The 10,131-nt window shown below is 34.4% G+C and overlaps 1 long non-coding RNA gene across 11 annotated transcripts; it reads left to right on the forward strand.

Moving 5' to 3' along the window:
- The first annotated feature begins 2,529 nt into the window (after positions 1-2,529).
- LOC148389410 (uncharacterized) lies at positions 2,530-10,131 on the forward strand. Of its 11 annotated transcripts, none has more exons than XR_015861908.1 (7): positions 2,545-2,630; positions 2,849-2,952; positions 3,023-3,119; positions 3,213-3,541; positions 3,617-3,671; positions 3,739-3,793; positions 9,521-10,131. It is a non-coding gene; the product is annotated as an uncharacterized LOC148389410 (long non-coding RNA). The 11 variants fall into 11 exon arrangements; XR_015861913.1 differs by having other exon boundaries at positions 3,217-3,541; XR_015861911.1 differs by having other exon boundaries at positions 3,030-3,119.

The following is a 10,131-nucleotide window of genomic DNA, read 5'->3' on the forward strand; positions in this document are numbered from 1 at the left end:
TGCTGCTGTCCAGTCCAGGTTGCTGCTATAGTCAATTTAATGTATAAACATTGCGTGTAACTTCCAGGACCTTAGCTTTCAATTCAAAGCAGTTGCGTAACTACACGGCCAGCCTCGGTACATGTACTGGGTGGTACCACTTTTCAAGGACTTTTCAAACTGAACTTTGACGTGGAGCTGAATGTCCAATTTTGCCATACGACTTGTACCATTGTGTATCTTTTTCAAATTCCACTGCAGACCTCAATCGGAAATCAAATTAAGGGGGTTTTTATTTCAAAGTTTGTGCCCCTAGTTGTCTATGTACAATAAGAGTCGAGCACGAACTTATTGATGCTGCACTTGCAGCTTTTTTAAAATAGTAATTAAAAGGTCGAATTTCCTCCAATATATAGTTTTAAAAAATGTTACTGAATGGGTGAAACGTATGAGAGTTTAAAAAATAAATAAAATTTAAAAAAGGCTTGTGGAACTTTTGTTAGCACTGTAGTGCCGGCAAGGGGGGGCTGGGCAGGGTGGTGGGCGACTGTTCCATAAAAAAGAAATGATCAGACATGTATACATTATGGCACAAGTCCTGCACAACTTGATGTATGCTTCAAGAATGTACATTAACATTATGATTTGTTTATTGAATTGAATTACATCAAAATTATATCTGTCTGTGGAAATATGAAATATGGTGATGTCTAAAATCAGTCCATCCCTTCACTTTGCTATTGTCTTCTTTCCCCTCTGAAGGTTTTTATAGATACTGATGATGGTGTTACAAATACTTTCATGTACAGTGTAAATCCCCTTCAAGGAAATTTAATTTACATACGTGTGTATATATATGATAAATCTGAATCTAATGGTGACCTCAAGTGTTTTTAAATATTTCCATCTGTTAATTTCCTTTGGGCCGAGCCCCCTCCGGCCTGCACCTGTAAACTCCTCCATCATAATACATTTCCAAGCTATGTAAAAATGAAAAAATATTGCCATTTACTGCCATATTGCAGGTGCGGGAAAAGTTTTTGGTCACTTTCACGTTCCGCAGGAGCTAAAAGTTTTCCCGCAGGTGCACTTAACGAGGGAATCACACGGACACTCCATTAGGTACACCGCCCTTTTCAAGTGTACCTAATAACAGGCCACTTTATGAGGGAAATATCATGGTCAAAGGTCACAGGTGTCAAGCTCTAGTCCTCGGGGCCGCGTTCCAACATGTTTCCCAAGATTCCCTCGTTAAGTGCAGGTGCGTGAAAAGTCGTGTCATCGTGTTTGTCGTATCATTGTGTGTGTGTGTATCACTACTGCAGTGTAGTGTTGGCTCGTGAGTGAACGATGGGTTCAAAAGAACGAATGTTTTCAGTGAACGAGAGTGAACGAAAAGATCTAAAGATCTTTGTAGCCATGAGGGAAAAACTTGTTTGGACCCGTTTGAAAATCATTGATTTGATATGACTCAAGAATTGTCTCTGTGCAACGGTGTGGTGTTTCTTAGCAACTGACTTGAAAATGAGTCCACGGGAGCACTGCAACGGCGGCAGAATTTTTGCAAGAACAATTCATTTTAGGATGAACTCTCGATACAAATATTTTCATTTGATTGAAGGCAATGGCGTTAACCACTCGACCAGAGCTCTTGCTGTGCTTAGGGTTTGTGTTAGGCTTGCTCTCGCTTTTGCTGTGCTTAGGGTTAGGCTTGCTTATGCAACCAAATCACCTCAGTTGTTTATCACTTCCTCTGATATTTTTGAACTTACCGTAATTTTCGGACTGTAAGTCGCACCGGAGTATAAGTGAGCAGCAGGGGGGGGGCCCCATTTCAACCCCTTCCACTGAGTGCCAAGCAGGGAAGAAATGGGTACCATTGTTATAGTCACTGGTATGACTCGGCAGGGGTTTGAACCCACAACCTCCCAGTCTCAGGGCGGACACTCTCCTCTTAGGCCACTGAGCTGGTAAACACTTGTGTCGTAGTATAACACTTATAGTCGTTTTTAAATAACGTGTATACCTATATACGCCTAAATATTGTCATCCAATATATCTACTGCAATTTCACATTAGATTGCTGGTTTGAAATTTGCTTTTGATATTATTATTTTTAATAAACATTTATGTTAAAACGTGTCTGGCGTCTTATTCCTTGTTTTTATATTCGCCAATTAAAACATAAAAATCAGACATTTTATATGACAATATGTGTAGGTACACTACACGAGGTTAAAAAAAAAAAGAGAATAAATAAATAAAGGGTTAATTGCACAACAAAAGTATACTCGATACAAATATTTTCATTTGATTGAAGGCAATGGCATTAACCACTCGACCAGAGCCTGCTCGGGAACCAAAGGAGATTTGGTCATATTGATAGGGCATCCTCCATCCAAACATGTTCGGTGTTGAAAGTTTCAACGGATAGTCCGAAGCAAGCCTTTCCACAGTAGTCACCATGACAGGCGACCACCTGGTGGCGTCAGTGTGCCGAGCGCCGTTGGACGATCAGGAGAAGAAGATTTGAATCGACGGATATGACGTCAGGGCTTTAGGTCAATTGAAGACAGGTGTGCTCGCTCAAGGGGAGTTATCATATGCAGGTGCCACCGAGCGCGGGCCGGCGGCGGCGGACGGTTTCTCAGGTAAGCGAGCATGCTAGCAAATGTTTGTCGTCTTTGTCGTTTAAAAAAAAAATCCTCTTTTAATATTCATGATTTCCTTATTTCTTAAAACTGACCAAATTTAAACGGATGTCTTCCTTTAGTCCAGCTCGTTCCAGCGGCATTGGTCTTGTGTATGTATGATTTTGTGTGTGTTTTTTAATAACGTTTTCATACTTTATTTTATTGTATGTAAATAGCTGTTAGTCACGTGACCCAATGTGGAGGTACTTGTGGGCGGGGCCTGCTAAAAGACCAACTACGGAAGCTCCCCAAGTACTGATGTGCATTCCAGTTCTTTTAGGTGAACTGAATCTTTAGAATCTCTTTGAACGAATCGTTCACTCACGAGCCAACACTATTTGGGTTTTCAGTCTTGAGGTGAGCGTTGGTTGCCCTTCTGTCACTGTCATGGACACGAGTCTTTGGTCAAGTGGTAAACGTCATTGCCTCTAACACGATGGAACCATGGTTCGGGACCCGACCTTACCCGCGAGCTGTACTTTGTCGATTTTCACTCACTTCTGCATAAAGTTTGTGACTTTTTTTTTTTTTTTTTTGAAGGCAGGTTTCAGTCTTGCCTGTCGGAGAGGTGGGCGTGGTCAAGCCAATTTCAGTTGCGCTGTGATTGGTCAGACTGAATTTGGGCAGAGGTAGGAGGCGGGCAAAGTGGCACTTAGGTTTTTGAAGGCAGTTTTCAGTCTTGAGGTGAGCGACAGGTGCAACCGCCCGCGTGTGAAGTGGCCTGTCACGTGGTACGCTAGTGTGCAAAGCACCATTGGACGAGCAGGCGAGGAAGATTTGAATTGACGGATGTGACGTCATGTCTTCGGGTGAATTGGGGAAGTTGTCAAATACCGGTGCAATCACCCGCGCAGCGGGCGGTTTCTCAGGTAAGCTAACATGCTAGGAAATGTTTGTCGTTCATTGGCGTTTCTCACGACGGACGCCTTGTTTGTTTGTTGCAGGATTCAAGGCGAGTTATCAAATGCAGGCGCCACCGACCGTGTGGCGGTTTCTCGGGTAAGCTATCAAATGTTTGTCGTTCATTGCCGTTTCTCACGACGGACGCCTTGTTTTTTTGTTGCAGGATTCAAGGCGAGTTATCAAATGCAGGCGCCACCGACCGTGTGGCGGTTTCTCGGGTAAGCTATCAAATGTTTGTCGTTCATTGCCGTTTCTCACGACGGACGCCTTGTTTGTTTGATGCGAACAAATATCTTGAAAATCTTTTCACACTCGTCCCGGCCACCGCGACTGTCGTTTTGCCGCTACAGTATTTCAAACCTCTTTGGCGTTGTGTTTCGTCAAATTAACAATGTTGCATTACATATAGTGTGCTATTTCCGTGTTATGCAAACTGATGAATGTGACAAATTTGTTACGTCATGTTCAAATCTATTCCAAGATGGCGCCCGCCCGCCCGCCTTCCGTTATGCAACAAACATTTGCGAGCGTGATTTTCTCCCGTTTAGTCGACTGCTCGATTCATGCCGACATTTTTGAGTGAGTTGATGGATGATAAAATTAAATTATTATAATTCGGATACTTTTGTAATTATTATAACTCATTACAATATACTGATAATTGTATACATATTTTAAATATAAAACTGGAGTTGGTATGTGTAATTGTTGCAAAAATATCATGCCATTGCCACTCTACTCAATGTCTATAATTGTAACTCCCAGATGCAGAGCATATAGTATGGTATGATATTGTATGGTATTGTATTGTATGTATTGTATTGTATGCATTGTGTGTATGGTAGCGTATGGCAGGGTATTGTATGTGTTCTATGTCAATCCATCCATCCGTCCGTCCACCCACCCGTCCATCCAACCCATCCACCCAACCCATCCAGCCACCCACCCATCCAACCCATCCAGCCACCCACCCATCCAACCCATCCATCCACCCAGCCATCCAACCCATCCACCCACCCACCCATCCACCCACCCATCCATCCACCCAGCCACCCATCCATCCAGCCACCCAGCCATCCACCGCTTATCCGGACGTCGGATTGCGGCGGCAGCAGCTTTAGGAGGGACTCCCAGACTTTCCTCTCTCCAGCCACTTCATCCAGCTCAACCCAGGAAATCCCAAGATTTGTATGTATTGTTTGTTTTGTTTTTTGTTTTGTTTTTTGTTTTTCTTGTTTTGTTTTTTGTTTTGTATCTATTGTATTGTATGTATTGTATTGTATGCATTGTATTATATGTATTGTATGTATTGTATTGTATGTATTGTTTTTTTTTGTTTTTTGGTTTTTTTTTTTTGTTTTTTGTTTTTTTTGTATGTATTGTATTGTATGTATTTTTTTGTTTTGTTTTTGTTTTGTTTTTTGTTTTTTTTGTATTGTATGTATGTATTGTTTTGTATTGTTTGTTTTGGTTTGTTTTTTGTTTTGTATGTATTGTATGTATTGTATTGTATGTATTGTATGTATCGTATTGTATGTATTGTATGTATTGTATGTATTGTATTGTATGTATTGTATGTATTGTAATGTATTGTATGTTTTATTTTGTTTTTATTTTTTTGTTTTTTGTTTTGTTTTGTTTTTTGTTTTGTATGTACTGTATGTATTGTATTGTGTGTATTGTATGTATTGTTTTTTTTTTTTTTTGTATTGTATGTATTGTATGTATGTATTGTATTGTATGTATTGTATGTATTGTATTATATGTATTGTATGTATTGTTTTTTTGTTGTTTTTTTTGGTTGTGGTTTTGGTTTTTTTGTTTTGTATGTATGTATTGTATGTATTGTATTGTATTGTATGTATTTTTTTTTTGTTTTTTTTGTTTTTTTTTGTATTGTATGTATTGTATGTATTGTTTTTTAGTTTTTTTTTTGTTTTTTGTTTTGTATGTATTGTATTGTGTGTATTGTATTGTATGTATTGTTTTGTGTTGGTTTTTTTTGTTTTGTTTTTTTTGCATTGTATGTATTGTATTGTGTGTATTGTATTGTATTGTATGTATTGTTTTTTGTTGGTTTTTTTTGTTTTGTTTTTTTTGTTTTTTTTGTATTGTATGTATTGTATGTATTGTATGTATCGTATTGTATGTATTGTATGTATTGTATGTATTGTATTGTATGTATTGTATTATGTATTGTATTGTATGTATTGTATTGTATTGTATGTATTATTTTATTTTTATTTTTTTGTTTTTTGTTTTGTTTTGTTTTTTGTTTTGTATGTACTGTATGTATTGTATTGTGTGTATTGTATGTATTGTTTTTTTTTTTTTTTTTTGTATTGTATGTATTGTATGTATGTATTGTATTGTATGTATTGTATGTATTGTATTGTATGTATTGTATGTATTGTTTGTATTGTATGTATTGTATTGTATGTATTGTTTTTTGTTTTTTTTTGTTTTGTTTTTTGTTTTGTATGTATTGTGTGTATTGTATTGTATGTATTGTTTTGTTTTGTTTTTTGTTTTGTTTTTTGTTTTGTATGTATTGTGTGTATTGTATTGTATGTATTGTTTTGTTTTTTGTTTTGTTTTTTTTGTTTTGTTTTCTTTTTTGTTTTGTTTTTTGTTTTTTTGTATTGTATGTATTGTATTGTATTGTATGTATTGTATTGTATGTATGTATTGTATGTATTGTATTTGTATTGTTTGTATTGTATTGTTTGTATTGTATTGTTTGTATTGTATTGTTTGTATTGTATTGTTTGTATGTATTGTTTGTATTGTATTGTTTGTATTGTATTGTATTGTATGTATTGTTTGTATGTATTGTATTGTTTGTTTTGTTTTTTGTGTTTTGTTTTTTGTTCACCCATCCACCCACCCACCCACCCATCCATCCACCCACCCATCCATCCACCCATCCATCCAGCCACCCATCCAGCCAGCCACCCAGCCATCCACCGCTTATCCGGACTTCAGATTTTTTTGTATTGTATGTATTGTATGTATGTATTGTTTTGTTTTGTTTTTGGTTTGTTGTTTTTTGTTTTGTTTTGTTTTTTGTTTTTTGTATGTATTGTATTGTATTGTATGTATTGTATTGTATGTATTGTATTGTATGCATTGTATTGTATGTATTTTTTATTTTTTGGTTTTTTTTGTTTTGTTTTTTGTTTTGTATGTACTGTATGTATTGTATTGTGTGTATTGTATTGTATGTATTGTTTTGTTTTTTGTTTTGTTTTTTTTGTTTTGTTTTCTTCTTTTTTTTGTTTTTTTATATTGTATTGTATTGTATGTATTGTATGTATTGTATTGTATGTATTGTATTGTATGTATTGTATTGTATGTATTGTATTGTATTGTATGTATTGTATTGTATTGTTTGTATTGTTTGTATTGTTTGTATTGTTTGTATTGTTTGTATTGTATGTATTGTATGTATTGTTTGTATTGTATGTATTGTTTGTATTGTATGTATTGTTTGTATTGTATGTATTGTATGTATTCTATTGTATGTATTGTATGTATTGTATTGTATGTATTGTATTGTTTGTTTTTGTTTTTTTTTGTTTTTTGTTTTGTATGTATTGTATGTATTGTGTGTATTGTATTGTATGTATTGTTTTGTTTTGTGTTTTGTTTTTTTTGTTTTGTTTTCTTTTTTGTTTTGTTTTTTTGTATTGTATGTATTGTATGTATGTATTGTATTGTTTGTATTGTTTGTATTGTATTGTTTGTATGTATTGTTTGTATGTATTGTATGTATGTATTGTATTGTTTGTATGTATTGTATTGTATGTATTGTTTGTATGTATTGTATGTATTGTATTGTATTATATGTATTGTATTGTATGGTATTGTATTGTATGGTATTGTTTGTATTGTATTGTTTGTATTGTGTTTGTATTGTATTGTTTGTATGTATTGTTTGTATGTATTGTTTGTATGTATTGTATGTATTGTATTGTATGTAATGTATTGTTTGTCTTGTATTGTATGTATTGTATTGATTGTATTGTATTGTATTGTTTTGTATGTATTGTATTGTATGTATTGTATTGTATGTATTGTATTGTATGTATTGTATTGTATGTATTGTATTGTATGTATTGTTTGTATTGTATGTATTGTATTGTATTGTATGTATTGTATGTATTGTATTGTTTGTTTTTGTTTTTTTTGTTTTTTGTTTTGTATGTATTGTATGTATTGTGTGTATTGTATTGTATGTATTGTTTTGTTTTGTTTTTTGTTTTGTTTTTTTTGTTTTGTTTTCTTTTTTGTTTTGTTTTTTTGTATTGTATGTATTGTATTGTATGTATGTATTGTATTGTTTGTATTGTTTGTATGTATTGTTTGTATGTATTGTTTGTATTGTATTGTTTGTATGTATTGTTTGTATTGTATTGTTTGTTTTGTTTTTGGTTTTTTGTTTTGTATGTATTGTATTGTATGTATTGTATTGTATGTATTGTATGTATTGTATTGTAGGTATTGTATTGTAGGTATTGTATTGTATGGTATTGTATTGTATGGTATTGTATGTATTGTATTGTTTGTATTGTATTTGTATTGTGTTGTTTGTATGTATTGTTTGTATGTATTGTATGTATTGTATTGTTTGTCTTGTATTGTATGTATTGTATTGATTGTATTGTTTGTATTGATTGTATTGTATTGTATGTATTGTATGTATTGTATTGTTTGTTTTGTTTTTGGTTTTTTGTTTTGTATGTATTGTATTGTATGTATTGTATGTATTTTTTGTTTTTGTTTTGTATGTATTGTATTGTATGTATTGTTTTGTTTTTTTTGTTTATTTCATTTGTTTTTTCTTTTTTGTTTTGTATGTATTGTATGTATTGTATTGTATGTATTGTTTGTTCTGTATTGTTTGGTTTTCTTTTTTTTTATGTTTTGTTTTGTTTTTTGTTTTTTTGTTTTGTATGTATTGTATGTATTGTATGTATTGTATCGTATGTATTGTATGTATTGTATTGTTTGTTTTGTTTTTTGTTTTGTATGTATTGTATGTATTGTTTGTATTGTTTGTTTTTTCTTTTGTTTTTTTGTTTTGTTTTTCTTTTGTTTTTTTCTTTTTTTTGTTTTGTATGTATTGTATGTATTGTATTGTATGTATTGTATTGTATGTGTTGTATGTATTGTATGTATTGTATGTATTGTATTGTATGTATTGTATTGTATTGTTTGTTTTGTATTGTTTGTTTTTCTTTTTTTTTTATGTTTTGTTTTGCGCCGCGTCATTTTGCAATATTGTTGTTTTACTGTTGTTTTTTTAATCATGAAATGAACTGTTTGTACTGTAATTGTGTGTGTGTACCACTGAACTGCAATTAAACTGTGAACTGAATTCAAGTGGTCCATTTTAAACATTGGCATTGGCAGTCTATCGTGCATACAAACTGGAATCATTTGAGACATTCTCAATGACAAGACAATTGTAAAGTTAGGCTGAAACAAAATTGACTTGTTAAATATGCAGTGTCAGGCTTTTTATTTTATTTTTTTTAACTACACAAAGAAAAGCTGGATGCATTCTAAATTGTTGACAAAAGCCAAGTAGCCAGACACCCATAGATGCAAACGACAAGTGTACAAACGGTGTCTGTTGCGATCAGTAAGTCATCTTTGGCAACCCTGCTTTAAAACGGCCACCGAACTCAGAATCTTGCAGAATGTTGGTACATTTTTCTGTACGAGTAAAAGCTGTTTTAATGTGGTCAGAGACATTTTTTCGTTTTTGAATCGTCATGCATCATGTGGGCATACTTGTGAATAAAATCAACAGTGGTGTGTTTGCTTCCTGTTGGTGGTCTTGTAAATAAAGTCAACTTTGGTGTCAGTCATCATTCGGGATGTGGCTCAATCGATGGTGCATCTCTTGAATGTGAAACTTCTTGCATGTTTTGCTGCAGGGCTTGGCGTCCCCATTGGCTGTCTGACTACAAAGAAGGCTGCTGCTGTCCAGTCCAGGTTGCTGCTATAGTCAATTGAATGTATAAACATAGCGTGTAACTTCCAGGACCTTAGCTTTCAATTCAAAGCGCAGTTGCGTAACTACACGGCCAGCCTCGGTACATGTACTGGGTGGTACCACCCAGTTCAGAGTGAAGTAAAGGCCAGAGTGGTCGTCTTAATACTAGCATCCTCATGAAATTGACCATATCAGACAGGCTAGATGAATTCCAAGTGCTACCACCGGGTGGCAGCGTATTTGCCTCCAGCTGTTTGGTGCTGGGTCAATGCGACGCGTCTTTCGTTGTTTTGCCCAAAGCAACCTAATACACAATATTTGCCTCAACCTGTCTGACGCTCCATTGAACTGTATGCAATAATTTTTAACTTGAAACAACTACATTACAAATGATAGGCGCCCTAATTAGACAGCTGGGTCAACGTGACCCGTCTTTTGCGGTTTGTTTTGCACAAAGCAACCTAACGCATAGGTACTGCCGCTATCTCGTCGATGTGCATGTCTCTAAAATGTACAAAGCAAATTCATTTGCATAATAAACTTCCAAACCAA

Source organism: Syngnathus floridae, chromosome 12, assembly GCF_059516105.1.
Source record: "Syngnathus floridae isolate MCC-2025c chromosome 12, RoL_Sflo_1.0, whole genome shotgun sequence".
NCBI classification, from domain to species: domain Eukaryota; kingdom Metazoa; phylum Chordata; class Actinopteri; order Syngnathiformes; family Syngnathidae; genus Syngnathus; species Syngnathus floridae.